The sequence below is a fragment of the Podarcis cretensis genome (assembly GCF_951804945.1).
Source record: "Podarcis cretensis genome assembly, chromosome: 12".
Lineage (NCBI taxonomy): Eukaryota > Metazoa > Chordata > Lepidosauria > Squamata > Lacertidae > Podarcis > Podarcis cretensis.
In genome coordinates, this window is record NC_137181.1 from 3,502,845 (window position 1) to 3,515,418 (window position 12,574).

Below are 12,574 nucleotides of genomic sequence, written 5' to 3' on the forward strand. Positions count from 1 at the left end.
GGACAAATAAAATGGCTTCTCTCCCTTAAGGGAGGCAAAGGAGCCCGCCTGGCAGATCTCTAGGTCTCCCAACGGTCAGAGAAAAACAGAATAACCAAAGCCAGGGCCGTCTTACCCATAGAGGCTAGTGGCGCAGGGCGCCAGGGTGCCAAGTTTTGGAGTGCACCAGGGAAGAGGAGACAGAGGCTGGACGCGGCACCTCCCAGCATCAGCTTGCCGCCCTCGCCCGCCTCTGCCATGCCGTGCCGAAGCAGCGTCGCGCCCGGAGCCTCCGTCTGCCATGGCCACCGTGGCACAAATCGGCCAGCTGAGGCGCCCGTCCAGCCTTCACCTCTTCCCCACCTCCAGCTGCTGCCCGCCTCCTCCAGCCCCACCAGCAGCGCTGTCCTCAACAACTCTGGGAAACGGGGTGAGGGGCAGAGGGAGCTTTGCAACCTGGCACCAGATATGTTTAAGACGGCCCTGACCAAAGCAAATGATGGAGCAAAGCGGCTGAGACGCCTAATCCTTTACAACGAGTGTCAGGTGCTGTTGTGGTTGCTCGAGAGGAACTAGGCAAAACTCTGGCCTGTCTTTTCCAGGCTTTATTCTTGGTGCAAACCATCAGATGTCAAAGCGATAAACATCTACCTGACATTCAGAAGACATTTGAAGGCAGCCCTGTTCAGGGAAGTTTTTAATATGTGACATTTTAGTGTATCTTTCATCTTTGTTGGAAGCCGCCCAGAGTGGCTGGGGAAACCCAGCCAGATGGGCGGGGTACAAATAATAATAAATTATTATTATTATTATTATTATTATTATTATTATTATTATTATTAACTATTTACAGTGAAGAGTGTTGTAGGTTCATGTCCGGCTCAATCGCTAGCAGAATCCGGGAGTGGAAAACCCAAGAATTACCAACAGTAGAAGAATGGATTTTTCGGAGCTAGCCGACCTAACCGGAACAGTCCGCGACCAGAAGGAGGAGGAATATCAAGAAGAATGGAATAAATTTAATGATTATTTAGTTAACTTTTTAAAGTTAAATTAACCGGAAATAGCTTGCAGATACTTAATAGGCTTAGGATTTTATTTATGTTAACTGATGAATTAATATGTTTAATTATATAAGGTGAAGATTTAAGGATGTTAATGTTTAAGTTAAATTTCATAAAAATTGGGATTTGGAAAACGGTTAAAAGGACATGCAATGAAATTCAACCAAGGGGAAGCAAGGAAGTCACTTAACAAAGTTAATAACAGTAATTTTCAATAAGGCTATGATTTATGTTTGTTATGGTTGTTTGTCTTGTGTGTTTGTTTGTTTGTTTGTTTATAATATTGTGAAAACCAATAAATTTTTGGTAAGTTCATGTCCAGCTCAATCGCTAGCAGAATCCGGGAGTGGTCGGTTTTTGTACCTCCCCCATCAGAAAAGTCGCGTCACCCCCAGCCTTTTCCGCCCCTCCCTGCACCGAAGACTACTGCACAAAATGGGCGCTGGCAAGGGCGTGCTTACTGCCTCTCCAGTTTGCTCAGGCTCAGTGTTAAGGCTCTCCCTAGCATCCTCTGGCCCTCTTCTCCACTGGAGGTGGGGCTTTCCTCCTCACTGGAAGAGGAACTGCTTTGCAAGATTTTCAGAGGCTCCCTATAATAATAATAATAATTTATTATTTATACCCAACCCATCCGGCTGAGTTTCCCCAGCCACTCTGGGCAGCTCCCAATCAAATGTTAAAAACAATACAGCATTAAATATTAAAAACGTCCCCAAACAGGGCTGCCTTCAGATGTCTTTTAAAAAGAAGATAGCTGCTTATGTCCTTCACATCTGAAGGGAGGGTGTTCCACAGGGCGGGCGCCACTACCAAGAAGGCCCTCTGTCTGGTTCCCTATAACCTCACTTCTCACAATGAGGGAACCGCCAAAAGGCCCTCGGAGTTGGACCTCAGTGTCTGGGCAGAACGATGGGGGTGGAGACGCTCCTTCAGGGATACTGGATCGAGGTCGTTTAGGGCTTTCAAGGTCAGCACCAACACTTTGAACTGTGCTCGGAAACGTACTGGGAGCCAATGCAGGTCTCTCAGGACCGGTGTTACGTGGTCCCGGCGGCCGCTCCCAGTCACCAGTCAAGCTGCCACATTCTGGATTAATTGCAGTTTCCGGGTCACCTTCAAAGGGAGCCCCACGCAAGATTTTCAGAGGCTCCCTATAACACAACTGCCCTTCCGTCTCTCGCCTCTGAGCTGATGGCAGTTCCCTGACAACGAGGTATAGACTTCTGCTGCAGGGTCCTGACCAGTCTCAGAAAAGAGGAAGGCGATAACCCCAAACGAAAGGAAAACAATACTTTTGTACATTTAAAGACAGGTTTTCAACAATTTAATGACGGACTCTGGTACCAGATATGTTGCTCTGGGAGACAGATATTTGGGAAGGGGAGCATAAAACATAAATCTGAACAGTGGAGAACACAAAAGAGATTGCCCATTCAGAGAGACACTTAAATTACATCAGAAATCTGGGCTTAAAATATTCACTACACAAAAGAGAGAGAGATGTTCTGGTTATTGTGTCAAGGTACGACATCTACCTTCCATTCCGGATTAGTTTGTGTAGGTGTTTTTCAAGGACCAAGAGAACTGAAACACCGACAGGAAATAATGCAACAGAGACGGGCACGATAATGAACGCAATAAAATGGACACAGAGGCACTAGCGTGGTCTACTGGTCAGCTGCTTGAAAAACTACAGGACTATATGGGGACCACTCTGCCTTATTTCAAAGCCCCTTGCTGGAATCAACTCCCCCCCTCAAAAGCAACTGGGTGGCGATTACGTACTGCACAACAGCACGTCTGCAAAGGGCCCGAGGAGATTCTTGTTGAAAATGCAGCGAATCCACACTAGGTAGTTTGTGAAGGGCTTGATGTTGTCCGAAAAGGTATGGTTTTGATGGGACAAGGTATAAGGCACGTACGTGTTTTCCCCTTGCTCCTGTATCCACACTTCGTATTTCACTTCCCTGACCTTCAGGTACTTCAGGTTCCAAGGGATCTGCCAGGACACAGAGAGTTTGGCTTCGCTGGCGCCCTGGACGGAGGTCTGGCACTTGGCACCTCTGACTTTGCCCGGGTAGAGACCGCTGGTCCACGCCTGCCTCTTAGGCCCAGGTTTCGTCTTCACGGTCTCCCTGACCACCTGGATCAGGGAAGCAATGTTGACTTCCGTGTCCTGGTAGATGCGGAAAAGCCACTCCGGGTTCTGGCAGCAGAGGTGCCGGGGAACCTCGCTGCTCTTCAAGATACGGTCCTGCTCCGCCTTGTCTAAGTGGGCGATTCCTCCTTGATCCCAGGGCCTGTCTGGATAAGTGACCGTGTTCTCCTTCTCGGTGTTCTGCCAGGCGATGTACTGGAGGTCCATGCCAGGAAGGGTACACAACGTTTTGTAAGGTGTGTAATGCTCAGGGTTTATGGCGTACGGGAAGAGCTCCACCACAGTGGCTCCCCTGGGAAGGAAGAGGGACATTGCGAGCTGCGCTCCGTGCATGCTGACTAGCATGGAGGCGTTGCTGATCAGGCGCACGATATCCGAGAATGCGTGGTCTTCGATGGAAACGGTAATGGTTTTCATCTGAAATTCCTGGGCGAGCGCCAGAATTAGTTCCGCCTCGTTGAGGATTATCCTGTTTATGGTTCGGCTGAATACCACAATATATTCTTCAGCGGGCGTCCCTTCCAAGCTCACGTTCAACTTCTCGGTCATGAATTTGGCGAACTGGCGGATCTCGTTCCCGGAGACCAGGATGTTGGCTTTCGGCCCCTGCGGCTGGACAAACCCATACTGGTACCAGGTGGTGATTTTGGACAGTCCCACGTACGACTTGGTGAAGCAGAGGAGACGGCCCAGAGTCTTAAGCTGCTCTCTTAACAGCGGTTGCTTGCTGCTCAGCAGTTTGTACAGCTCAAAATGCAGGCCTTCGCTAAAGCCTTCCATGAAAAACAACCTGGCCTCCTGGTCCAAATCTGGGAACTGCTGCATGGTGTAGAAGATCGGGAGGAGATCATCGTGAAAAACATGCATCAGGTTGTCCGGGTTGAATCGGTTGAGGATCAGGGCCACGTCGGGGACAAATACTGGCTTTGGCATAAATTTAAGGGCCGCGGCTGGCAGTTCTACGAAGTTGAAGTACTGTGTGTTGTGGTCTTCTACTGAAGAGAGATCAAGTAGGGCAGGCTGGAATCTCCTGGAGCCCAAGTTGGGGAGCATGATGGAGGAGTTGTTGTGGAAGAAGATGAATTCTTCCGCCTCCGTGGAATAGCAGAGGGATTCAAAGCGGCAGATCCGATCCGTGTGGATCTTGCCGGCGCACACCATCCTGGTGCCATCTTGCAGCAGGTCTTGAAGAGCAGCCTGGTAGTCAATGCGGACCTCAGAGAGCTCCTGCGTCCGGCGAGTGAGGAACAACTCCTCTTCCAAGACAGAGACGTGGTCTTGCAGCTTGACGTATTTCCACAGCACAGCCGCAAGGACACACACTAGCAAGGCGTTAAACACGGACGCTATGTTCATTCTGGAGCCAAATCTTATCAGGCGGGCAGGTGGCGGACGCAAAGGAAGAGGGAGGCATCGTCAGTCCTCTTCAACATTGTGGAACGAGATCTAAAATAAGAGGGAGGAGAGAGAGAAAGCCAGAGAAAAATCAAATTCAAGTTTTGTAATGTTCCTGTAGTCAGTCAGTCAGTTTTATTGCACATAGCCAAAGGCTGCCGCTATGTACACAGAATCATTCAACAATTAAAAGAAAATATGCTGGATGAATACAAAAAACTTAAAACATTTATATTATCAAGGCATTACCTACTCTAAACAGAGCTATAAAAATACCTTAATATGCAGGTTAAGACATTAAACAATAAAATTTATAGGCTAAAATCACCACATGGCCACTAATATATTAAAAAATAATGTTAATTAATACAATGTGCTATTATATTTGAAGTTTGGTGATAAAGATAGAATATAGCTTGATGTAGATAGGGTCAAATAAATTAATCTCCTTTACAGTTGGTGGCTACCTTGGCTATATAATTTGCTCTAATTTTCCTAGTAGCAGTTGCAAAGAGTGCTACACACCAGGTCACATACTTATCTGTGTCTGCGAGGAGATATAAAATCATGTCAGGGGGGTTCTGGCCAGGGGACCTTGTCCTTATAGGTGCTAAAAATCGTTCTCTTGCTTCATGATATAAGGGGCAGCACAAGATACAATGCATAAGGTCCTCTATTTCGGGACATCCCCTAAAGCAAACACGTTCGTTTGTTGGTCTGCCTCTGTGTCTCCCATCTCTATAAGCCGAGTTTATCGTATTTAATCGTAACTCTGTAAAAGCTTTCCAAAGTTGTACAAAAGTCAGTTCATTCAAATAAGGTGTATGTTCATGGGCCTTTCTAAGATTAAAATATAATGGGGTGCATGTATATATGTACATAGACTTTAGGTCGTTTTTGGTTGCCACTGCCCTTATGGTTCGTTTAAAGATCTTTTTCTGGGAATATAAGGGAAGTTCTTTGATCCTCGGTCACTGAGAGGTCATATTTGCCCAATAATGTTCCTGTAAAGTTCCATTTAAAAAAGAAAGTAGCTTGATATATTTCTCAGCTTCGGTGCAAAGAGGAAGATGTGCAGATAAAACTCAATCCTTTGTTGGCTGCACAAAACCGATTCCTCTCTCATTTTAGCAGTGCCGCTCTGTTGTGCAAAAGCAGATGTTGCACTGTAGAACGATGCACAGATGCGACTGAACGGCTGACAAACAGAACATTATTTGCCAAACTCTGTCTTATAGGGCAAGAAATTTCTGCATTTGTGGAGAGAGCGCACAAAACCATTCGCTACTTGAATTTTGAATGACAGAGTCCTAGGAAGACTGTACCACATGATTCCCCCCCCCCAAAAAAAATGTTGTGGTCCTCTCCAATAAACGCATTCATCCCACATGAAAGGTAGGCGCTTCTAACATAAAGAACATGTACCTTGTCGTGCAATTAAATCATACACACTCATAGCTAAGCAGTGCTTTTTTTCTATATAAAAAAAGAGGTGCTGGTAATCATCATTAAAGTAGGTGCCACACTTTTTAACAACAAAAAAGAGGTGCCAGTACTGTGTGTCTTTGAGTACCCTCTGGAAAAAAGCACTGTAGCAAAGAGATTTTAACATACCTACCAATACCTGAAAATTCAAAGCAAGTTGATTTCAGCACTTAAACACCTGGACTAGCCTCATATTCCTTGCAGTTTGTGGCTGGGAAAGAAATATTACGACTCCTGCAACACGTTGGCGACTAATATACACACAATAATTACCCAAACGATTATGCATTCTTTATCAATCTTCTGAGAAAAATACAAAAACTTACGCAAAGCCACAGAGACTTGCGAACTACCTGACCTAAGATGAACTTACAATGTCTGATTTCAATGGATTTTTGTTTTCTTTATCTTTTTAGGTAAGTTCATGAAGATACCAACAAAAGGTTAAGTTTGATGTTGTTCACAATACTGAGAGGTGCTAGTGGAATTGTAGATGGAAGTTAATGAAGTTGTAGAGACAGGGTTCCGGCGTTTGGCACCTGTTTCGCCCTGGCAGTCCAAGTAATCAAGAGGCTGCTGTTCGCTCCCAATGGGGCCCTTTAACTGGGGCTTGCAGGTAGCCCACTCCCAAGGTAGTTTTCCGGGCTTCTTCAGTGGTCTAATCTCAAAGCCTTGATACTGATATTCAATTTCATAGAGAATACTATTTGCTGAAAATGAAACAACAACAAAAAAAGATAAATTAGGGACTTGTAATATCTGCATTTATGGGACGCAGGTGGCGCTGTGGGTTAAAGCCTCAGCGCCTAGGACTTGCCGATCGAAAGGTCGGCGGTTCGAATCCCTGCGGCGGGGTGCGCTCCCGCTGCTCGGTCCCAGCGCCTGCCAACCTAGCAGTTCGAAAGCACCTCCGGGTGCAAGTAGATAAATAGGGACCGCTTACCAGCGGGAAGGTAAACGGCGTTTCCGTGTGCGGCTCTGGCTCGCCAGAGCAGCGATGTCACGCTGGCCACGTGACCCGGAAGTGTCTCCGGACAGCGCTGGCCCTTGGCCTCTTAAGTGAGATGGGCGCACAACCCCAGAGTCTGTCAAGACTGGCCCGTACGGGCAGGGGTACCTTTACCTTTACCTTAATATCTGCATTTATTTTAATCACATCGCTATTCTGTATGGTAAAAGCTCAGGTCACAACATTTTCCAATAATGCCAGAGTTCCTTAGTTGTTGCTTTACTTTGTTCTCAGAAACAGATGCATAGCAGGCCTCTTGTGTTCAGGGTCAATGAAATGGCAAATAAGGTAAAGGTAAAGGTACCCTGGACCATTAAGTCCAGTCATGACCGACTCTTTTAAAAGATGCAGCCAACCTATAATAACACACTTGTGATGATGTACAGTGGAGCCTCACAAGACGAAAATAATCTGTTCCGCGAGTCTCTTCGTCTAGCGGTTTTTTTGTCTTGCGAAGCATCCCTATTAGCAGCTTAGCGGATTAGCGCTATTAGCGGCTTAGAAAAAGGGGGGGAAAGGGGGAAAAACTTGCAAGACTCGCAAGACGTTTTCGTCTTGCGAAGCAAGCCCATAGGGAAATTCGTCTTGCGAAGCGCCTCGAAAAACGGAAAACCCTTTCGTCTAGCGGGTTTTTCGTCTTGCGAGGCATTCGTCTTGCGGGGCACCACTGTATTTATTAGATGGGTCATTACTGAACTTACTCACTATTTCTGGGACTTTTCAAAGCAATGCACACACAGCTTTGTTGCGGCCCACAGACTCAAAATACACAATACAGCAATTGAATATATCAAGAGTTATTACGGTGCAAAAGCCGCCTTGCTAAGTTAACAGAGGAGCTTTAGCCTGTACATACTGGTTTCTTTCTTTCTTATTTAATTTATTTAACATAATTATTACAAAATATAAGCAAAATATTGCAAATCCATACATACACATATATTTCAGATAAGCACACATATATGAAAAAGAACAAAAGAGAAAAAAGGAAGAAAAGAAAAAAAGGAAAAAAATAAAGAGAAAAAGAAGAAGAAAAGTCGGAAGAATTTCTTCCAAATTTATTCTACAAGTATCTCAATAATAAAATTTCATTGATTGACTTCCATCGCTTACACTGCACTTCCTATATACATTTTAAGCAAGATTGTATCTGTTATTCCGTTTTCCCTCCATACAAATATTGCAATCAATAAGTTTTCTAAATCTTTCATAAATCTACTCTAAACACAACCAGTACCTTACATTTAATCTTTGTCTACATAAATAAGCATTTAGACATTTCCATTGTTTCTGGATTATATTTTTTTGGTTTTTGTCTTATCAAATCAGTCAACTTTGCTAATTCCAAGTATTCGCATAATTTATTCAGCCATTCTTCTTTGGTTGGAACGTAATTTCCTTTCCAATTATTGGCTATTAACATTCTCACTGCTACATACTGATTTCTGATTCTTACTGCCTCTGAGAGGAATTTTGCTACAGCCAGTGTAATAGTATGTATCTTATCCTCAAGCAGAATCTTAACGTAAAAAGAGTCAACAATTCCAGGTTTTTCTATTAATATTGGTTTGATTAGGTGCTGTCTAACCTGTTTATGGGACCCGGGTGGTGCTGTGGGTTAAACCACAGAGCCTAGGACTTGCCGATCAGAAGGTTGGCGGTTCGAATCCCCGTGACGGGGTGAGCTCCCGTTGCTCAGTCGGTGCTCCTGCCAACGTAGCAATTCAAAAGCACGTCAAAGTGCAAGTAGATAAATAGGTACCGCTCTGGCGGGAAGGTAAACAGTGTTTACGTGCGCTGCTCTGGTTTGCCAGAAGCGGCTTAGTCATGCTGGCCACGTGACCCGGAAGCTGTACGCCGGCTCCCTCGGCCAATAAAGCGAGATGAGCGCCACAACCCCAGAGTCGGTCACGACAGGACCTAATGGCCAGGGGTCCCTTTACCTTTTTAACCTGTTTATAGAGACTACAGTATAATAAGATGTGTTTCATACATTGAACATCCTGGGACACCAGCCACTTCCACTCAACACTTCAGATGGGGAAACATTCAAATCTGGTTTCAGACAAGGGTTTTTCTGACACCTAAAGATGTCATGGACTGAATCTGGAATATTTGCAAACAGAATGTATGCTGCTATAGCCTTCCCAAACAGCCAGAAGTCATACAGGACAATAAATACAGATGTGGTTTTTTTTATTTCATTACTTCACAGCAACATTGTGAGGGGTGTGCTGTAAATGACAGCATGTCAGAATCCCAACATCATGCATTTACACACAAATACTATGCACAGACATAGGTACATGACCGTCTGTATTTGTCCACAGGCTTAGGGTGTTCAGAGGATGCAATGGTTAAAAAAATAGGAAAGCAGTGGTCCCTAGTGGCTAGTTATAGGCTGTATATCTCTTAAGTAGATATTTGTTACCGTAAAAGATTTTACTTTCTTGGGCTCCATGATCACTGCAGATGGTGACAGCAGCCACAAAATTAAAAGACGCCTGCTTCTTGGGGGAAAAGCAATGACAAACCTAGACAGCATCTTAAAAAGCAAAGACATCACCTTGCTGACAAAGGTCTGTATAGTTCAAGCTATGGTTTTCCCAGTAGTGATGTATGGAAATGAGAGCTGGACCATAAAGAAGGCTGATCGCTGGAGGAGACTCTTGAGAGTCCCATGGACTGCAAGAAGATCAAACCTCTCCATTCTGAAGGAAATCAGCCCTGAGTGCTCACTGGAAGGACAGATCCTGAAGCTGAGGCTCCAATACTTTGGCCACCTCATGAGAAGAGAAGACTCCCTGGAAAAAACCCTGATGTTGGGAAAGATGGAGGGCACAAGGAGAAGGGGACGACAGAGAATGAGATGGTGGGACAGTGTTCTCGAAGCTACCAGCATGAGTCTGACCAAACTGTGGGAGGCAGTGGAAGACAGGAGTGCCTGGCGTGCTCTAGTCCATGGGGTCAAGAAGAGTCGGACACGACTAAACGACTAAACAACAACAACAACATTCCATATTTGCTTTTAATGTTTAATAGGTTATTGTATTTTAGTGTTTTGTTGGAAGCCGCCCAGAGTGGCTGGGGGGGGACCCAGCCAGATGGGTGGGGTATAAATAATAAATTCATTATTATTATCATCATCATCCTCATCACTACCTGGAAAATACTGCAATATACACAGTTTTAGACCATATTTCCCCCCATTAAAAGGACTGGGTGTTAAGAGCCAAGTCAAATTTCAGATTTAGTGAAATTTAGTGAGCTCTACCGGTGCTAAGATACGCATACTAATTTTCCTTCCCTGTTTCAGGAGCAGTTCTCAAACACTGACGCTTTCATGCACGACAGTTAAAATCCATCTATCAGAGAGAAACGGAACCCTTTTATAATTCAGCAGCCCTCTAAAACTTACCCCATTCCCGCGCCTGCCATGATCAATTGTGCATTTATCCTTCATAAAACATAAGGCACTTACCGTGTAAACTGTGCTATTCCCTGCACAGCTCATCTAGCCCAGATGCAATACTGGAGCGTAGCAAGCACTGTAGATCTCTCTCTTTCCAAAAAAATAAATCAATCAGGATTTTGCACTTAAATCAGGATCTTGCAATCCCCGGCTGCTTCGTAATGCCATCAAAACAACAGCTTAATAAGAAATAAGCGTTCGATTCCAGAACTCTGGCGTAAGTGGCGTTGATCAGGCAAGTGATCCCATTGCCACTGGCCGCCCCTGAAACCTGTAACCCCCTCTACCAGCTAGGCGCCAAACCTCTCCCTTCCCCTGCCATGGAAGATGTTGCTGTTTTTGCTGGGCAACCTAGCAGTTCAAAAGCACGTCAAAGTGCAAGTAGATAAATAGGTACCACTCCGGCGGGAAGGTAAACAGTGTTTACGTGCGCTGCTCTGGTTCGCCAGAAGCGGCTTAGTCCTGCTGGCCACATGACCCAGAAGCTGTATGCCAGCTCCCTCGGCCAAGAAAGCAAGATGAGCGCCGCAACCCCAGAGTCGGCCACGACTGGACCTAACGGTCAGGGGTCCCTTTACCTTTAGTGCACTGCAGCAGGGGACGCAGGTGGAGCTGTGGGTTAAACCACAGAGCCTAGGACTTGCCAATCAGAAAGTTGGCGGTTCGAATCCCCGCGACGGGGTGAGCTCCCGTTGCTCGGTCCCTGCTCCTGCCAACCTAGCAGTTTAAAAAGCACGTTCAAGTGCAAGTAGATAAATAGGTACCACTCTGGCGGGAAGGTAAACGGCATTTCCGTGCACTGCTCTGGTTCGCCAGAAGCGGCTTAGTCCTGCTGGCCACATGACCCAGAAGCTGTACACCGGCTCCCTCGGCCAAGAAAGCGAGATGAGCACCGCAAACCCAGAGTCGTCCACGACTGGACCTAATGGTCAGGGGTCCCTTTACCTTTAGAGTACTGCAGCAGTCCTCTTCTCCTGGCCTCAGAAGCGCATTCTCTGTGCAACTTTTTCCACGCAGAAGCTTGCAGGAATCGAAGCAAAAGGGTCCCCTCTGCCTGTCTTGTTTTTGTTCATGCAGGAAAAGGCAGGTGCATGCAACTGGGGGTCCTTGCATGCGCTCCCCGGTTTACAGCCCTTGCTTTTTCATCAGCCACAGCTCCCCAGCAGGACACAAACTTGCTCATGCTCAGTGCTAGCATGGTGGAGCAAGCCATTCTGACAGCAGCCCAGATGCATGCTGGGGGTTGTAGTTCCCCTTACCCTCCATATGTTTGCCTGGTGTTATCCAGAGAGGAAAGAGGAAGAAAAATACACAAGCAAAGGCAATGATGGACAACTCAGTTTCCGATTTCGGCTGAGTGGCTGCAGGTGTGTTCTTTTAATTCTGTTTGGTTGTTTTTGTTTTGAACTTTTGGCCACACAATGCATAATTACTCTTTAATGAAATCCCCTCTATTCAAGACTGGATCCAAAAGCTGACAGAATATGCCGAATTAGATGGTCTATCAAAACAGGTATTTGTTTCAAAATGGGAGCTTTTCAAAGAATATTTGAAAAATAAATATAGTAGTTTAAATTCTGTTGCAGCATTCGAGGAACTTCAGTAATAGTTGCAAGGTAGATATAAGAAATTAGATATATTAAGGAAAAGTTTAATTATGATAAAAGTGTGTATTGGCAATAAGTAATATGAAATCGAAATATGGAATGGACGGGAGTTTCGGTCTTTAGTGTTAAGACCAATATATGTTTTATTGATTGTTAAGAAAATTATGTCTCTGTGGTTATTCCTGTGTGCAATTTGGTATTTGTGTTTTTTCTTTCTACTTGTTATATCAATAAGAATTAAAATTTTAAAAAATGCATAATTACTCTGGACATTAAGATGATAGTGAAGATATAAAATTAAGATGCATCTTATGTTTTTGATAGCTGAACTGTTCGGTTAAAAAATCAAACCATGTAAAAAAACAACAACTCAGTTTCCGATTTCAAGCAAGAGATCACAGGGAT

At 45.0% G+C, this 12,574-nt stretch overlaps 1 pseudogene across 5 annotated transcripts; it reads right to left on the reverse strand.

Moving 5' to 3' along the window:
• Positions 1 to 2,335: 2,335 nt before the first annotated feature.
• Positions 2,336 to 11,762, reverse strand: LOC307199155 (protein O-linked-mannose beta-1,4-N-acetylglucosaminyltransferase 2 pseudogene; annotated as a pseudogene). 5 transcript variants are annotated; one of them, XR_013843886.1, is made up of 4 exons: positions 6,355 to 6,472; positions 6,211 to 6,292; positions 5,509 to 5,600; positions 2,336 to 4,647 (listed from the first exon to the last, which is right to left on the reverse strand). The product of XR_013843886.1 is annotated as a protein O-linked-mannose beta-1,4-N-acetylglucosaminyltransferase 2 pseudogene (transcript). The 5 variants fall into 5 exon arrangements; XR_013843884.1 differs by lacking the exons at positions 5,509 to 5,600; positions 6,211 to 6,292; positions 6,355 to 6,472 and adding exons at positions 10,572 to 10,652; positions 11,508 to 11,762; XR_013843885.1 differs by lacking the exons at positions 5,509 to 5,600; positions 6,211 to 6,292; positions 6,355 to 6,472 and adding exons at positions 10,572 to 10,741; positions 11,508 to 11,762.
• Positions 11,763 to 12,574: the final 812 nt, after the last annotated feature.